Genomic DNA, 17819 nt, shown 5'->3' with positions numbered 1-17819 from the left:
AGTGAGACCCAAGGGCATATCCTCTCATGAAAACCCTGGGTGGTAAGAAACAGATGGCTGGAGAACCCACTGGTCTCACTCCAGCCATGGGACCTTATGGCATACAGAGGTCACAGGTTCCCTCTCCAGGGGACATGAGAAAAAGGAGTGAACCCAAGTGCATGGGCAGATGCACCTTCTGTCTGCGTGGCACAGGCAGACCCTGACCCAGCAGGGGCCGTAGACCAAAAGTGAGTTGGGAAGTTTGTGATATGACCAGTATTCATTTTCCTTGAAAAGAAGGCCTTGGGAGTGGTGAAGTTCCCAGGAGGACTTTGGGGGCCTACTCAAGCTCCAGGGCAGCAGAATCTAAGCACATGCCAGAGCTCTGGGTCCTAGAGGCAGGGAGGAGGGAAAAAGAAGTGTATCCTCAGTCTGGAGGCCACAGCAGAGCACTGGAGAAGGAGCACTGTTCAAGACTCAACAAACACGGGTGCAGGTCCACTGACCACGTGGAGCTGGGCCAGCCACCTCCTGTCTCTGGAACCCAGCGACTTTCATGAAGCAGGGACGCTGTGCCCTGTCACGGCATTCTATGACTCCTTGGGGCCATCTTGAACCAGCATCAGAGGATGTCAAATTTGCCTGCGGCACTTCTGACCCTCTATTTCCCACATCCTGGCACTCTCTTACAGAAGACCCCAGGTGCCCTAAACACCCCGACCTTGCCACAAACCCCAGTGCACTCTCTGAAGTTGCTGCTTCCTTCTTCTCCAGCCAAAACTCTTACCCTTCCAGGGCACTGGAAAACAATCTGATTGTACTAGTTCTCACTAAAGGGTGAGTGGTTCACTAGTCCTTATACTTAATGTTAAATATTGCAGTTTTTAAAAAACAGCAGAAAACGCCTTATCCAGATGAATCTCTTTGGGGCAATGAGATAGGTACTGAAATAGTCAATGAGGAATAAATTAAGATCTCTAGCTTAGGCCGGCACCACGGCTCACTAGGCTAATCCTCCGCCTTGCGGCGCCGGCACACCGGGTTCTAGTCACGGTCGGAGCGCCGGATTCTGTCCCGGTTGCCCCTCTTCCAGGCCAGCTCTCTGCTGTGGCCAGGGAGTGCAGTGGAGGATGGCCCAAGTGCTTGGGCCCTGCACCCCATGGGAGACCAGGATAAGTACCTGGCTCCTGCCATCGGATCAGCGCGGTACACTGGCCGCAGCGCGCTGGTCGCGGCGGCCATTGGAGGGTGAACCAATGGCAAAGAAAGACCTTTCTCTCTGTCTCTCTGTCTCTCTGTCTCACTGTCCACTCTGCCTCCAAAAAAATAAAAAATAAAAAAATAAAGATCTCTAGCTTAGTAACTAATGACTGCTCAAAAGTGGCCACTCATGCTCACACGAGTCATCTACGTTATTTTATTAGACTCACATTAAAAATAAAAAGTAAATTGTGTCAACACAACTGTAAATGGGAAAAATTACTGAAATATACATGGGAACCAATGCTCTGGCCAGTTACTCTTCACAGCCCTAGGAACAGTGGCATAAGGCTCTGATGGTTATGGTAACACCAACACTTCAAGTCAACAGGTTGTACTATCCCTCAATTTTGTTTTCGTTCCATTTTTATTCATTTGGTTATATGTATTCAAAACCAGGATCCAACAAAAGAAAGAGAAGTGCTCTGAGTTATGATTAGGAGAAAGGACAGTAGCAAATTCAGAAGAAGGAAAGGAAAAAATTGGTTATCCCTCCCCTAAAACTTTCAAGCATTAGAAATCTATTCAATACCCGAAATAATAAAGAGGTTTTGTGGGCTGGTTCACAAATGAAAAGTCATCTCCAAGGTGCCAAAGTAAATTCCAAGCCCTAAGTTATTAATTCCTTCACACTCACAATATTTTCACAACGTCCTAGGAAAATATTCCATAAGCAACTCACCATGAAGTCTGGAAATAAAAACAGATGAGATATTTTCTAAACAGAAGGGTGTCTTCCTAAGTCATCAGTAGCTAATTAGAATTTCAAAGACATTTCTTTATAACCCACAACCTGAGTGACCTCAAAGTGACCAGATACACTCTGCATGGGGAGGGCTTGGGGACGGAGAGCCACACCGATGGGGGAGGCAAGGAGGACAGATGGCGCAATCCGAGCACCAGGCAGTTGTCAGGAGGGTCTCCAGTAGGTGGGTGCAAGAGGATGTACAAACACACCAAGTTCAAGGTCCACGCAGGCAGGTACCAGCAGGAATGGTCCAAATCTGCTGTGGTGACCTGGCCACAGAGCACTACTGGATTCCCAGAAAGGAGGCAGAGCCAAGGCTGACCTTGGTGTGCCCTTGGTATTACTGGAAAAGAGGTTCTGCACACAAAGTCCTTAGCACTATCAGCATTCAGGCTTGATCACAGAAAATCAAACAAGATAAAAGCAGTTTCAAAACAAGGCTTCAAGGGCCTACAACATATCCAAAGTAGGCTGTATATATATTTCCTCAGTTTGGGGCCAGAACTGAGGTTGAATGAAGCGGAGGCAGGGGCCTCCCTCCCTCACCCTCTATTTGGGTTATTGTCTTCTCTGCTTTACTCTCTATGATCTGGTATTGGTCCAGGGAGTGGGTCTGTATAGCACTTGGAGTCAGACTGGGACAGTACACACATTTAAGACAGGTCCATGGGGCCAGAACTGTGGTGTAGTGGGTAAAGCCACCGCCTGCAGTGCCAGCATCCCATATGGCCGCTGGTTTGAGTCCCAGCTGCTCCACTTGCGATCCAGTTCTCTGCTGCGGCCTGGGAAAGCAGTGGAAGATGGCACAAGTCCTTGGGCCCCTGCACCTGCATGGGATACCTGAAGAAGCTCCAAGCTCCTGGCTTCAGATCAGCTCCGGCCATTGCAGCCAATTGGGGGAGTGAACCAGCAGATGGAAGACCTCTCTCTCTCTCTCTCTCTTCCTTTCCTTCTCTCTCTGTGTAACTCTTTCAAATAAATAAATAAATCTTTTTAAAAAAAGTCCATAACATTTTCGTTAGGTAATACATTTTAGCACATCTCTAGCAAGCTTGAGATGGATGCATGAATCCTCTTGGCCTTCCTTATTTTAACACGCTTTCTCTCAGGACCACTAGAAAGAACATGATAACCCAGTCTCATGATTGGTAACAGTTTAATGGTCAAGGGTTAGGAATAGTGAAGTTCAGTTCAAAGACACAGACCTCAATGCTTAGAACTTTATCTATCAGGGCCGGTGCTGTGCCATTGTGGTTTAAGCCTCCATCTGCGATGCCGACATCTCATGCGGGTGCAGGTTTGAGTCCCGGCTGCTCCACTTCTGATCAAGCTCCCTGCTAGGGCACCTGGGAAGGTGGTGGAGGATGGCCCAAGTGCTTAGGCCCCTGCACCCATGTGGAAGACCTAGAAGAAGCTCCTGGCCCCTGGCTTCGGATCAGCCCAGCTCCAGCCGTGTGGCCATTGGGGAGTGAACCAGTGGATGGAGGACCTCTCTCTCTGTCTCCCCCTCTCCCTGTCTATGGCTCGGCCTCTCAAGTAAATAGGTAAATCTTTAAAAAAATAAAATAAAAAAGTAAGAAAGAACTTTATCCATCAACAGTAAATCACTGGGGTGGGATGGGGGGAAATCCTTCATCAAGATGGGACTTCCTGGTACACCCAGAAACCACACAGTCATGAGGTGATAGACCATTTTCCAAAAAAAAAGGCTGCCCAAGAGAGAAAAACAGATTAAAATGTTAAAATGTTGTCTAAACTTACTTTCTTCTTTTTTTTTTAAAAGATTTTATTTATTTATTTGACAGGTAGAGTTACAGACAGTGAGTGAGAGAGAGAGACAGAGATAAAGGTCTTCCTTTTCTGTTGGTTTACTCCCCAAATGGCCACCACGGCCAGAACTATGCCGATCCGAAGCCAGGAGCCAGGTGCCTCCTCCTGGTCTCCCATGTGGGTGCAGGCACCCAAGCACTTGGGCAATCCTCTACTGCCTTCCCGGGCCACAGCAGAGAGCTGGACTGGAAGAGGAGCAACTAGGACTAGAACCCGGCACCCATATGGGATGCTGGCACCACAGGCGGAGGATTAACCCAGTGAGCCATGGAGCCAGCCCCTAAACTTACTTTCTCAAAGGCTCACAGTGTAATGTTATTTTCTATCTCTGCTCTGAACTGTGTCCTTAACGTTGTTAAACATGTCCACAGCAGTACACTGCTAAAGAACTGCCTCTAAATATTCTTCTTCCTGACCCCTTCGTAATCCTGAGATCCCTTCCCCAAGTTGTCTTGCATTTTACTTCTACTGGATCGGAAGTGGAGCAGCTGAGACTTGAACCAGTACCCCATGGGACGCTGGCACTGCAGATAGTGGCTTTACATACTATGCCACAGCACCAGACTCTTGTTTTCTTTTTAACTTGTGGCCTGGCTTGCCTTTCTCAGCTCAAAATTTTCCAGGATGATGCTTATGACAGGGAAAATTGATTGCCAGGGAGAAGGCAGAGTTCCCAGGTTTCCTTTCCATGGGGCAGCAGTACAGTGTTTCTCATGTCAACGGAGGTAGAGTTAGGAAAGAAGCCTCTAACTCCAAGTGAATAAACCCTTAGTGATCTCAAGGGTTCAAAACTGAGGAGGACAATGCGCCTGATGCCAAGAAGACGCCAGAAAGGAGGTGCAAAGAGTCTGAAGTCCATGGCCCCCATCTGGACTGCCGGCCCAGGCAAGAGCTGCCCACACAGCAGTCCTAATCCAGAGTGCTGTCACACGTAACCATTTCAAGTGATTGTCTAGCATGGAACATTCTGGATCCATATCAGACGAACTCCCACCTTTCCAACCATGCCCACTAGCCCTTCAATCCTCACATTATCTCAAAATGACAGTTTTCTCTCTGCAGAAAACAGCACATGTTCATGGGGTTTTCCAGGATAAACTCTGTGACAGGAGCATGGCAGGATCCTGCTCAAAGATGCTTTCTTCCTATAGCTCCAGGGCTAGGGCTGCCTGTGCCTTTCAAAGCAGAAAATATCCGAGAGTCCCTGTAACTGAAAAGCATGATGTCTGGCAAGCCTTTGAGTTTGGGAAGTGGCTCTGAGAACAACAGCCACCCTGTTGCCCTCGCACCCGGCCCTCCCCTTGGCCAGCCCTCTCCAAAGCTGCACAGTGCACAGCCCAGAAAGAGCTGGTGCTCAGACAGATCAGCCCCGGATTTGACACCAGAGCTACCCCTCACTAGTGGGATAGCCTCAAGACACTGACTCACCTCTGGTCTAAAGAATGGAAAGAACTGCATGATTAGTGGAAAGTTTTGATTATTCATTTCATAATAGATATAAAACCTTGAGTCCAGGGGCTGACACATAATAACAACTCAATACATTTTGCTGGCTAGTAAGTAGGATTATTGCCTAAGGACTGGATTGGGTGTTTACTGAGAAGGTTTGGGGAAACTCTGAACCCCTGGAACTGAGTGTGATTTGCCTATGGGACATTCAGATGGAACCATCAGAAACAGATCTGGAGTTCAAAGGTGTGACAGACGGAACGTTAGTGTCCTCTGACTCTCGCAATCTCTGTGTAGGAGCCCTAACTCGATGTGAGGGTGTCAGGAGCAGAGGCTCTGGGAGGTCACTAGATCCAGAGATGAAACCCTCACGAGTGAGATCAGTGCCTTTACAGAAGCGGCTCCAGAGAGCTCAGCTTCCCACCAGGGAAGGAGGCAGCCAGAAGCTGGGAGTCTGCGATGCAGAGACCGGCCCTCGCCAGAACCCCACAATGCTGGCGTAAACATCTCCTGCTTTCAAATCCTCTGGTCTACGGCACCTGAACTGGCTGAGGCAAAGGGGACCTTAGAAGAAGACGGGGACCTTTAATTATCAGCATGCAAGCAGTAACTTGTTGCAATAACAACAGAGCAGCAGCATGCCTGTTTTAAGGCTCACTCTCCATCCGCAGCTTTTGCCTTCCCCTTTAAATATCACTTTTTAATTTTTAGCTCCTTAAATGACTGCACCTGGTGTGCAGCCATCCCCTCACTGTCAAGCATGCCACAGTAGACCAGATGTGGTGCAGCAAAGCCAGTTCAAAACCAGACACTTCAAAAAACCCGGGGAATGCCCCCGCTATGCCCCCTTCTGGGTCCCATGCTTCCATTTTTCTGTCTGGGAGAGCAGCTGTCACCATGAAAATGCCACCAAGGACCCTGGGTGAGAACACCCGGCGCCGATGCCTGCCTGCCACAGCACAGGCTCTGTGTCGAGGCTGACAGTCGTGACTTCTTCTGTTTGTGCTCATGCAGCCAGAAGCTTGCAGTCACTTTGGCAGCCACCTCTCAGTGCTGCTGTACCGTGCCTTCGTCATACTTAACCCTGTTTCTGTAGCACATGACTTCTGGCCCACCCTGCAAAGGACAACCCCTTTGGAAAGATGACGGGACGGTGCTTCTGTGTTCTGACTCAGTGTCTCACACCTACCGCCCCTCCTCTGGCCTCGGTTTCCAGGAGTGATAGCCCTGTCCACCCAGCCTTCTGAGAAAGAACACTCAGGAGACCATCACATCCACTTGTGCATGAGCTTATGCACAAGTGTAGGAGTCTACACACACACACACACACACACACACTCACACAAGCATGCACACACATATGCATGCATGCCTGTTACGTTTGAGAAGATGCTGCACACTAGATGCATTGACTTAGTAAATTTTTAAAAATTTGGTCAAAAGGAAAAATGTTGAAAGCCATCATAACTCCCAAGACAAGGCAGGCAAAAGAAAAGAGAACCCAGATCATTATCAGAATACTCAAATCAGGGAACAAAAGAAGAATGCCAGGGCCCAGGGCTAAGACACTAGTTCAGACACCCGTGTTCCACACCAGAGCACTGGGTTGGAGCCTCTGCTCCAGCTCCTGACTCCCGCTTCCTGCTAGTGCAGACCCTGGGAGGCAGCAGTGATGGCTCATGTAATTGGGTTCCCGCCATCCACATGGGAGACCTGGACTGAGTTCCTGCTCCCCAGCTTCAGCCCTGTCCCAGCTCTTGCAGGCATTTGGGGAGAGAACCAGTAGACAACAGTTCTCTCTACAGGGGAGATATGTCTCTCTATCCTTCAATAATGCTCTCTCCTTTTAAATTGTCAATGTCATGTTGAAATTTCAGACTAAAATATGAAATAAGGGTCACGAACAAAAGTAGTTTTAGTAAAAGGGAAAAACACTGGTGGACAACTCTCCTGTAACTAGAAAACCTGAGAATAAACTAAAAGGCGTTTGTTAAATTATGAGTAAGTAAAATAACTATATGCAAAATAAATAATTTTAAAATAAATGCCACTCCTATATATAGTAATAAACAGAAGTTACTATGACATAAATAAAATAAAATATAAAACAATTGGGAACCATCATGAAGAAAAGAGTGTTGAACTATGAGGGGAACTACAAACATTTTATAGAGATGTGCAAGATGCCTGAGTAGTCTTGCCATATTCCTCAAGGAAAAGATTAAGTATTAAAAACTTGTCACTCCTCCTAAAGCTAACTTAATGGTTTTCATGAGATTCTGATGTAAAAAATAAATACAAATAATCTTGGCTTGTAGGGGAGAGAAGGGAGGAGGAGAAGGAAATGGAGAAAACTTCCTTAAAATTAACCTGGATTAGGCAGAGACAAGACAATGTTCTCACTGTAGAGATAATGAGCTCCTTCAAAACAATCAGAAAAAGACAAAATGTTTTTAGGAAAATGAGGGGGAAAACAACCAGAAGAAACATAAATTATAATAAGCAAGTGAAAAGTTATGTTTTTCTATTATGAAATAATACACAATGTATAATAATTTATCATTTCTCACTTCTCAAGCTGGTGACTACTTTAAAAATAATATTTTAGGTTATTTGAATTTAAAAATAATTTTTTATAAAATAAAAATATTCCAAAATAACTTCTGAGTGATAACATATGGTACCAAAGGGAAAGACCCTAGGAGCCCTGATATCATCATAAACTGATGCCTTTTCTTTTGGAAAGCAATTTTGTGATAAGGATCAAAGGCAATAAAAATATTCTCAGTAATTCCATTTATAAATTCATACTAAGTAAGTAAAACCATGGCTGAAGATTTATGTACAAATGTGTTCATCCTTCAACGCAGATCAGAGAAACAGAATCGATAACTCTGAAACAGAGCTCTCATTATTACTGACAATTGTGCAAATGACTTGTGTGTCCGACATTAAGCATGCTTGATTAAATTATAGGATTTCCATACAGCGGAATATTAGCATTCACTCCAATTTAATTATCTGGATGTTTTGCAGGAGATGTAAAAATACTCCTGGCATGAAGTCAACTGGGAAAAAACAGCAGTTGGTAAATACATACATGGTAGATGGTACAGAGACTGAAGCAAAATGACTCCCAATTTTCATCACTGCTTTTCAATTAGAAGAAAGTGAAAGACTGAGAAAGAGAAGGAGGGAGGAGATAAGTAGAAAGGGAGACAATCCAGGAGGTTTTTTGAATATATTGGTAAGAGAGAGGGTGTTATTCATACCAGATATTAAATGTATCATACATGCCATAATGGCAGGTAATTTAAATGCATGTTACTAAAAGACAAATAGCTCACTGAACCAAAATAAATAATACTAAAATAGGGCTTAAATTACTCAGAAAGTTATGATAATGTTTTTCGAAAGTTTGATATATCACAAGAGAACGGAAGATGATACAACTGAAAGCATTCACAAGGAATCATTTCAAACAGATGATTACTCCTTAACTTTTCATCAAAAAGAGATAATGAGGCCTGCGCTGCGGCTCACTTGGCTAATCCTCCACCTGCGGTGCTGACACCCCGGGTTCTAGTCCCGGTTGGGGTGCCGGTTCTGTCCCGATTGCTCCTCTTCCAGTCCAGCTCTCTGCTGTGGCCCGGGAAGGCAGTGGAGGATGGCCCAAGTGCTTGGACCCTGCACCCGCATGGGAGACCAGGAGGAAGCACCTGGCTCCTGGCTTTGGATCGGCGCAATGCGCCGGCCGTAGTGGCCATTTCGGGGGTGAACCAATGGAAGGAAGACCTTTCTCTCTGTCTCTCTCTCTCTCTCACGGTCTAACTCGGCCTGTCAAAAAAAAAAAAAAAGGATAATGAATTGCATTACATACAGAAATTTAAAATCACACTTTTCAGAAAACCAGGAAAAAAGAAAATCTCTAGTATTCAAACAGGAAAACTCCAGGTTTATCACAGTAGGAAAACACATAAAAAATAATATGAGTTTTTCTCTAAAATAATTTTAAACTTAATAAACAACAAAAGCAAAATACAAATGAGAGAAAAATAAATACAAATTTAACATAAAAAGCAAGAGATGGCTGCTGAGGAGGAAGATTTTTGTCTGCTTTTGTACAAGGTTTGTTCTAAGACTTGTATATTGACTTATTTATTTTAAAGGTACAGTTAGAGAGAGAGGGAAAGATCTGGCTTTCCCTCCACTGGTTCACTCCCCAAATGGCTGTAATGGCCAGGGCTTGGGCCAGGCCAAAGCCAGGAGTCTGGAACCCCACCTAGGTCTCCCACATGGGTGGCAGGGGACCAAACACCTGAGCCATCTTTTGCTGCTTTCCCAGGTGCATTGGCAGGGAACTGGATTGGAAGGGGAGCAGCCAGGACTTGAACCAGTGCCCATACAGGATGCCAATGTTGTAGGTGGCAGCTTGATCCACTGCACCACAGTGTAGACCCCGTACATGTATTTTTTTTCTTTATTTCTCCTTTCTTTTCCCTTCTTTTCCTTTCTTTCTTTCACTGTATTTATTTATTTATTTGAAAGGAAGAGTTACTCAGAGAGAGGGAGAGACACAGAGAGAGATCTTCTATCCTCTGGTTCACTCCACAAATGGCCACAACAGCTGGAGCTGGGCTGGTCCAAAGCCAAGAGCCAGGAACCTCCTCCTAGTCTTCCACGTGGGTACAGGGGCCCAAGGACTTGGGCCACCCTCCGTTGCTTTCCCAGGCCATCAGTGGGGAGCTAGACTGGAAGTGGAGCAGCAGGGACTCGAACTGGCGCCCACAGGGGATGCTAGCACTGCAGGCAGCTATTTGACCCACTATGCTGCAGTACCAGCCCCTGTACAAGTATTTTCAAATAACCCGTGCTCATGACTTGTGCCTTGTCAGATTCTTTGTGCTTCCAGATGTTTCTGTCGTGATCAGAGCCTTACAATTTTAGAATCATAAGCCAACCCCAGGCGATTCACATGTCTCATCTTTCAGCTTGCTCACCCAGAGCCCCTGAGCACTGAGTGGAGCTTTCCTCTCCGAGGCGCTTGCTGTCAGCTCCCGCAGAGGAAGACAGAAGCAGAAAGCACACAGACAACCCCGCAAAATGCCCGGACCTGGTCTGGCCCAGGGCTCCTTCGGCTCTAGGTTTCTTCCCTTGATATTTCTCTTATCCAAATGAGCTTGTTTAGCAGCTTGTGCCACAGAGATCCTGCCTGCAGGGACAGACTGATCTGGCTGGGCTGGGAACCGAGAGCTTGTTTCTGTCGGTCAGAGCCCAGTGTGAGGCTGGCTCACCCCTGCGGGAGACTCACACGCTCGTCACCCTGCCCGCCCCATCCCCGACATTACTCCTGCGCCACCCACCTGCTCGGCCCCTCACGCTGCTGCCTCAGGGGTTCTTTCATTTTTCAGGAAAGCCAGGGATCTGAGTAAGCTCCGCATATCTTCTGTGGATGGAGGGGGAAGCAGGTGGCACGAGAGATAGCTCAGTGAAAGAGGCCTCCGTGGGCAGAGCTGTCACCTCCGTGTTTGAGCTTCCTCCCGAAATCATCCCCAGCCTCGCCTTCATGGTGGCAGTGTGGAAGCGACAGTGGCATTGCCCAGCCTTGGAAAGACATGTGTCCCAAAGCAGGGACAGGATGGGAGGCGAGGAGCAGGAGGTTCTCTGATGACAGTTCATGGCTTACAGGTTCCAAAGACCCTGCCTTGGGGACCAGAGGGTCTTAGAAGAGCGCGCCACTGGAGGCACATCAAACTGATACTTGAATAAAGCAGAGACTGCTGCCTCCCATGGGGCAGGCTTTCCTCTCTGTAATGTTGCATGTCCCGGCTCCAGCTACACTGAGCGATGAAGCCATCCTTCTGCCCACAAGAGCTGCCATGGATGAGAGAACACTGTCCCAGCAATTCAGAAGATGCCACAACAGTGCTGGGAATGGAATGGGGAGTGTCACTCTCACATGGCTGGAACCAGCCTGACCTTCTCTCGTCATCTCCTTCTTGGTTTATGAATTTCCTGAGTACAAGTTCCTCATCTTTTTCTATTTAATCCAGATGTCCCTTCCCTTTTGTACATTCAGTATTATCACATTCAGTTGTTTCAACCATTTACTGCGTGCTTTCTCTAGATACACACACACGTATTAGATCCTCCATCTACACAGTTTGATGTAGCCCCATAACAACCTTGTAAAGTGTGGTGACTGGGCCTGGCTCCACAGATGACAGTGCTATCACAGAGAAAGGTTATGGAACTCCTGTGGTTAGAAGGCGTCACCCAAACACCCTGTGTGGGTGACTTGATCCCCAGTGCCAGAGCTGGGCGGTGGGGCCTGTTGGCAGGTGTTCAGGTCATGGGGGCCCCATCCTGGTGAACTGAACAAAGCTGACTACAAAAGGGCTGCAGCTGGGAGTTCCATCTCCTGCTCCCTCTCAGCTTCTCTTCGCCCTTTCCCTGTGGGATGACACAGCAAGAAGGCCCTTACCGGACCTCCTGGCCTCCAGAACTATGAGCTAGTAACTGTCGATTATCAGTGGCCCAGTCTCAGGGATCCAGTGACAGCGACACAAAGTGGAACACAGCAACCTAACCTGATTCTCAACAGTGGGAACATGCAGAGCTGACACACCTTCCCCTCCACTAAGGACAGCAACCCTAGCCAAACACAATATGGAGGCAAATCATTTAAACACATAATTATGTTGAAGTGTGACAAATGAGATAACACATTCAGGTAGGGGACAGCTCATAGGGAAAGAGTGGAGAGCACTGGACTGAGCCACAAAGGAGAAGTGGGCATCCACCAGCAGGGGGCAGGAGAAGGAAGACTGAGGCACTGGGACCAGAGAGTACAAAGAGCCCTGCCCTGCAGGAGCACTGCTGTGCCAGCTCCATGTGCGCACACGAGGCCACGGGAGACTCACAAGGCTGCACTAGTGAGCTGGGCCAGGTTGAGAGGCCTTGGATTCCCAGGCTTGTGCATGGCTGGCTGTCCTTAACTGCGCTTCCTGACTCTGCTAATTCCCTGCCCTGCAACTCTCATCAGGGTTCATCCTTGTGTTCCAGGTCACCACTGCCCATCGCCTCCCTTCACTCCTGGCCACACCATGGCGGGCAGGGGTCTTGGTAAGCAAGGCAAGAGATAAGGAAGGCCTCTGTTTCACAGTGTCAACTCCAAGAGCCTGTGGCAAGTGCCAGATTCCACTGTTAGCAATTATATTCCTTAGAGTCAATGAGCCATCTTCAATTAAAATACAAATGAACCAAAAGGAACTACTAACTTATTAGATGGTGGCTTATTAAATAGCTTATTAAATACCAAAGCTACTAAGCATTAAGCACATTCAATAGCTTATTAGATAGCTTATTAAATGGCATACAAAGCAGTGCCTCATAGTAAACACAAGTAATAGCAATTATAACCTTAAACATTAACAGTATAGCGTGCACTAAGCACTCCACATGCATTGTCTCCTTTAATCCCAAGAAAATGCTTTTAGCTGGGGCATGACTGAAGCCACTTTCCCTGAGATCACACAAAGAAGATACAGACGGACCAGGAGTCTACACCATGCAGGTTGTCTGGCTGAGAACCCGCAGGCACTGCTGGGTGACAGAGAAAAGGAAGCCATGTGCTGGATGGGGGAGATGCACTCGCTGGAGGCCCTGAACAGCCAGAGGGGCCTGAACACAAGTGCCGCAGACAAAATGTTGCCTGGGAGCAAAGCCAAGTTTCCAGGGAGCTACATCCCAAAACACAGAAAACCTCCAACAATATGTTCATTGGACGTGCCTTTGTATGTAACAGCATTAATTTAAAAAGCAAGGGAATAAGATGCACGAAATTCAGCATGGGGGTTCTCTTTAAGGGTGGAGAAGAGGGAGGGGACAGGATGGGGGAAGAACATGTGGGGAGATGAAAATCATTGCCAAGTTTTCAAGTCCTTGAACTGGATGATGGGTTTATCAGGGGTACATAATTTTATTTTTAAGAGCTAAGAGAGGCAGGTATAAAGAGCTTGTCTTGAAGATGATTATGAAAAAAAAATCTATCTTCTATATCTGGGGATGAGATTTTTAAAGAAAGAAAGACAGAATAAGAAAGGAACAGCCCAGTATTTATTATCAAATTTAAGCATAAAATATCACAAAGATAGTTGAAGGCCCCTTTGTACCCATCCTCGGTTCCATTCACTTTCTTCGTTGACAGAAGACAATATGATGACTGGTGTTATTCCCTTCTTCTCTTTCTAAAACCTTCTCTCTATATATAAGTGTGCCCGTAAGCAAGACAGTGGGTTCTGCATGCTTCAAATGGTAAAGATATGGGATTATGCTATGCGTAATACCCTACCTCAGGCTATCCGTATTCACCCAGCTCAGTACTACATTTTGGTATTGGTGGTTCCATTCCTTCATTTCTTCCTCCATAGTTACATACTCTTCTTTATCAAATCAACATGATCCATGCGCCCTTCTTGGCGTATTAGTCAGCTTTCTGTGACTTTAACTAAAACCATACGAGAAGACAGGAGAAGGTGTATTTTATCTTCAAGTGTGGTGATTCACAGTCCAAGATCAGGTGGCCCCGCCAGTTTGGCACCTGGTGTGGAGGAACAGGTGTGGAGTAATGATCACACAGAGAGCCAGAAAGCAGAGAAAGCAAGCAGGCCGGCCTCCACTTTGGGGACCAGTCCTTTTGCAAGAACTACCTTCCCAAAGCAAATCTCCAAAGACTTGGTGCTCTCCCACTGGTCCCACCTTCTTGCTGCCAAAATTAGATCATGTCTCTACCATAATCTATCAATCATTAGTATTAAACCATTAACTAATTAACTAACTGTAAATAAAAGCCTTTGAGTTTTCAACACATGCGTGGGTTTGTTCAATCCATACACTTGGTGAGGGCCATTTGGTTGTTTATAATTTTTTTGCTGCTACAAAGTATGTCATCACTGACTTTCTCATACTTATCTCCCTATGCACAAGAACAAGTGTTTCTCCAGATAAGGCTTTGGGGTGGCCTTGCTGGACGTAAGTGGTAGAATCTGCGAATCTGCAGCTTCATCACTCAATGTCAAATTGCTTCACAAGAGGTTGTGTCCATCTGCACACATACCAGCCTTCTCAGAGAGCCCCCTTTGCTCTACAATACAACAGGAGTAGAGAACCTTTTTGCTGCCAAGGGCCATTTGGACATCATCTGTAGGCTACACAAAGTTAGCAACTTAAAAATTAGCCTGCTCTAGACATACTGAAAGTCCTACCTGTATTTGCCGTGGCAGGGCCAGAGCAAATGATTTCATGGGCAACATGTTCCCCACTCCTGTTCTACAGCCTCAGGTACACTTGGCATCATCCAACTTTATGTTTTTGCCATTTTGACATCTTTACTTATGACAGATTATAGGATATTTGCATAGCTTCTTTTGTAAAAGACATTTTTATGTTTTTCATCAGCTATTTTTTTCTATTGGAATCTCTGTCTTATGGACACACAGGCACTGATTATATATGTTGGATGTGCTTTTGTTGGCTTACTGTAATGTAAATATCTTGTCTTTTGTATCTTTAGTTAAACAAAAGCTCTTAGATTTACTATCGCCAAACTTACTAATCTTTTTCACTTGCAATTTGTACTTCCGGTGTTTTGTTGAAGGAATTCTTCCTGACCTTACCACCATATACACGTGCTCTCTATTGCACCTGCTGTGTTCTGAGTCTACATTTGCTGGCTATTTTACTGTGTCATTGTTCTACTGGTCTATCTCTGTGCCAAAACCACACAAATTTAACCACTGCAACTTTATCATAACGTCCACTAGGGCAGCTTCCTTTCACTTGGTCGTTGCTGTTGCTGTCTTCACATGGTCCCCTCCTCCTCCTCCTCCTCTTCCTCTCTCTCCTTGTCTTCTCTCCTCTTCTGGGATCACTTCGCTATTCTTAGACCATTGTTCTATAGACATTTTAGAATCGTCGTGTTAATTCCCATGGACAGTACTGTTCAGACTGTGATTTAAATGAGCTCTATCAGTTAGTCACTCTGTCAGTTCTGAGGGGCTTCATGGAACACATGCCTTGTTTTTCCACTTTCCCCTGAACTCTCTGAAGCCCCCTCATATGCTGTAAAGAATTCACAGCTTGGTGACATGAACTCTCTCCTGATGGAATATGTGTATTTCTTCCACAGATTTAGAACTCCTTTCGCACATTTCCACCATGTTTTTCTCAAGTCCATAGAAAAGTCTTGCATGTCTTGTCAGATCTATTTCTGAGGTATTTGCTGTTTTGTAAATGGTATATATTTTAACATTGTGTTTTATAACAATGCTAGGATATAAAAATACGCACTATTACTTGGTTCTTTTAGGGGGAGAAAGGTAGATTTCCATGTATTCAGGGTTTAGGCCAGAGTAGCTGTGTCAATAGGCACATGGCAAATTAGATATTCACACTGGGCATTTAGTGGCACACAACAGAATGCCTAACTGGTCACAAAAGTCTTGAAATATGTTCTTAATGGGGCACTCAATGTCCCCCCGCCACCCCGGCTGTCCTGACCTCTCTCCCAAGATGGGCCCAGACCTCTCCAAGCTCCACACACCCTCGGCATTTGCTCTGATTGTACATGTGAGTTGTCCAATGTTTGTGATACTACTTCAGTGGACAAGCTGGAGCCTAATTGCCAAGGATGAAATATTCATCTAAGTGGTTTCTCTATCAGGGGTACAGAGAATGCAGGGAGAGGTAATCAGCTTTGGAGTTTAAGGATCCAGGAGATCAGAGCTGTCACTGAGGAGGTTCTATTCAGCACCCGCCTCCGCTTAGCGTAGCAAAGCCCCATGGCTTCACTGTCATCCTCTACCCAAAGCTTCCACAGGCACTTCAAATGCACCATGTGTCAGACCAAACGCATCGGCCCTATCTGCTCCATCCTCTTTCTTCTTGCCTCCTAGTTAGTGGAGGAGCTTCTGCAAGCGTCTATAGTAGAAAATCCAGAATCAGCTTAGACGCGATCTCACCCTTCTTTCCTTCTCACCAAGACCTGTGAGTTCTACCCTGAAGGAAAATCTCTTGGCTCAGACATCTTCTCTGCTCCTACTGCTGATGCCTCCCAGCCTCCTGAACCATCTCCTGGCCTCCAGCCTCTGTCGTTCCTCTGCTCCCTGTCCATCCTGGCCCCCAGCATCGTCAGTCCCCACCTGGTGCTTTAGCCTACCTGGCTTCCTCACCTGTGGAACAGAGGCAGGGGAAGCCATCTACCTTAGGAGGAGCATTTGCTCACCACGTTGTTCACAACAGTGCTAATACAAAGCAGATCAATCCTGAGTTGGTTTACTCTTATGTTTAAATCCCCTACAGACAATGCACCCCTTTTTGCCCATACCTGGCCCATGTTCCCATCTGCTCTCCTGGGTATGCTGCTGGAGGTAATAACGTCTGCCTCACAGAGCTGCTGTATTCCTCAGCTTTTGGCCACTAGGGCTAAACACCTCACCCAGGCTACTTGCAAAGGAAGAGGGTTTCTCTGGGCTAACAGTTTTGGGGTGCAAGACTGGCCCCATTGGTTGGACCCTCTGATGAAGTTGGCAAAATGAGTGAGCCCATGGTGAACCAGGAAGCAGAGAGTGACCACAATCAGCTGAGCCTTTGTAAGCAACCCTCTGGGGAGAACACCTCCCAAGGGCATGTGTCCAGTGACCTAAGGACCTACCTCCTAAACACCTCAATTGGATCACCCCTTTCTATGCTCTTAATACAGCAATTTAGGACTTCTGCACGAGGTCAGGAGCCATATCTTACTCAAGCTACAACAGCTAGGAAGGTTAGAGGAAACACTGCTGGCAGAGACCATAACCCTGGGGAGCAATGTGTTAGCGCAACAGTGACTAGGAAGAGTACCGTTTTAGTTCCCAGTCGCTGTGTGTCCCGGCCTTCACAGCCTCAGCCTCCTTTGCCTGACTTCAGTCACCTGCTCCACCTTCTTGGAGTCCACTCCAGTTCTGCCAAGCTGCTTGCTCTGTCTTGGACTCAACACATTCCTCCACGTTCCTCAGGCCTTCGCAAGGGCCGCTTGCTCCGCCTGGAACGTCCATCCATGGTTGACTGGACCCAGCGCCTGCGTGAGTGAGGCTCCCCTTCCCTGGGCTCCCAAGGCCCCCTGCCAGCGTGTCCCCCTTGCACGGCTGGCCTCGGCCGCCACTGCGGGACCTCAGCCTATATAAGCGCTCCAGTTAACCTCAAGTCACCACAAGGTGCCTGCCCGCTGATAAGAACACAGCACTAGCGGAGCCAGGCGTGTCTGGTGGGCAGGAAGGAACAAACAAAATGAGGGAAGGAATGCCAACAGCGTTGAGCTCACCCCAAGCCTGGCAAACAGTTCAGGAGGCGGCCCCTCGAGTGGTTTCATTGAACCTGACATTGGACCATCCTTCCCACGCGCCCGCAAGAAAAAATACTGCCAAATACTAGAGTACCTGCGTTCTGAGCGCAGTGGCTGGAAGGAAACGCCAGCCTCCAAGCAGGGCATCTCGATTCTGTCTTCGCAGCC

The 17819-nt window shown here is 46.8% G+C and overlaps 1 long non-coding RNA gene across 1 annotated transcript; it reads right to left on the bottom strand.

Annotated features, from left to right (window-relative positions):
- Positions 1 to 13365: 13365 nt before the first annotated feature.
- Positions 13366 to 17735, bottom strand: LOC103347710 (uncharacterized). The gene is made up of 2 exons (XR_516297.4): positions 17171 to 17735; positions 13366 to 13871 (listed from the first exon to the last, which is right to left on the bottom strand). It is a non-coding gene; the product is annotated as an uncharacterized lncRNA (long non-coding RNA).
- Positions 17736 to 17819: the final 84 nt, after the last annotated feature.

The sequence above is a fragment of the Oryctolagus cuniculus genome, chromosome 2, assembly GCF_964237555.1.
Source record: "Oryctolagus cuniculus chromosome 2, mOryCun1.1, whole genome shotgun sequence".
In the NCBI taxonomy this organism is placed as follows: Eukaryota; Metazoa; Chordata; class Mammalia; order Lagomorpha; family Leporidae; genus Oryctolagus; species Oryctolagus cuniculus.
Note: the sequence above shows the minus strand (reverse complement) of the source record. Positions and strands in the feature narration are given on the sequence as shown.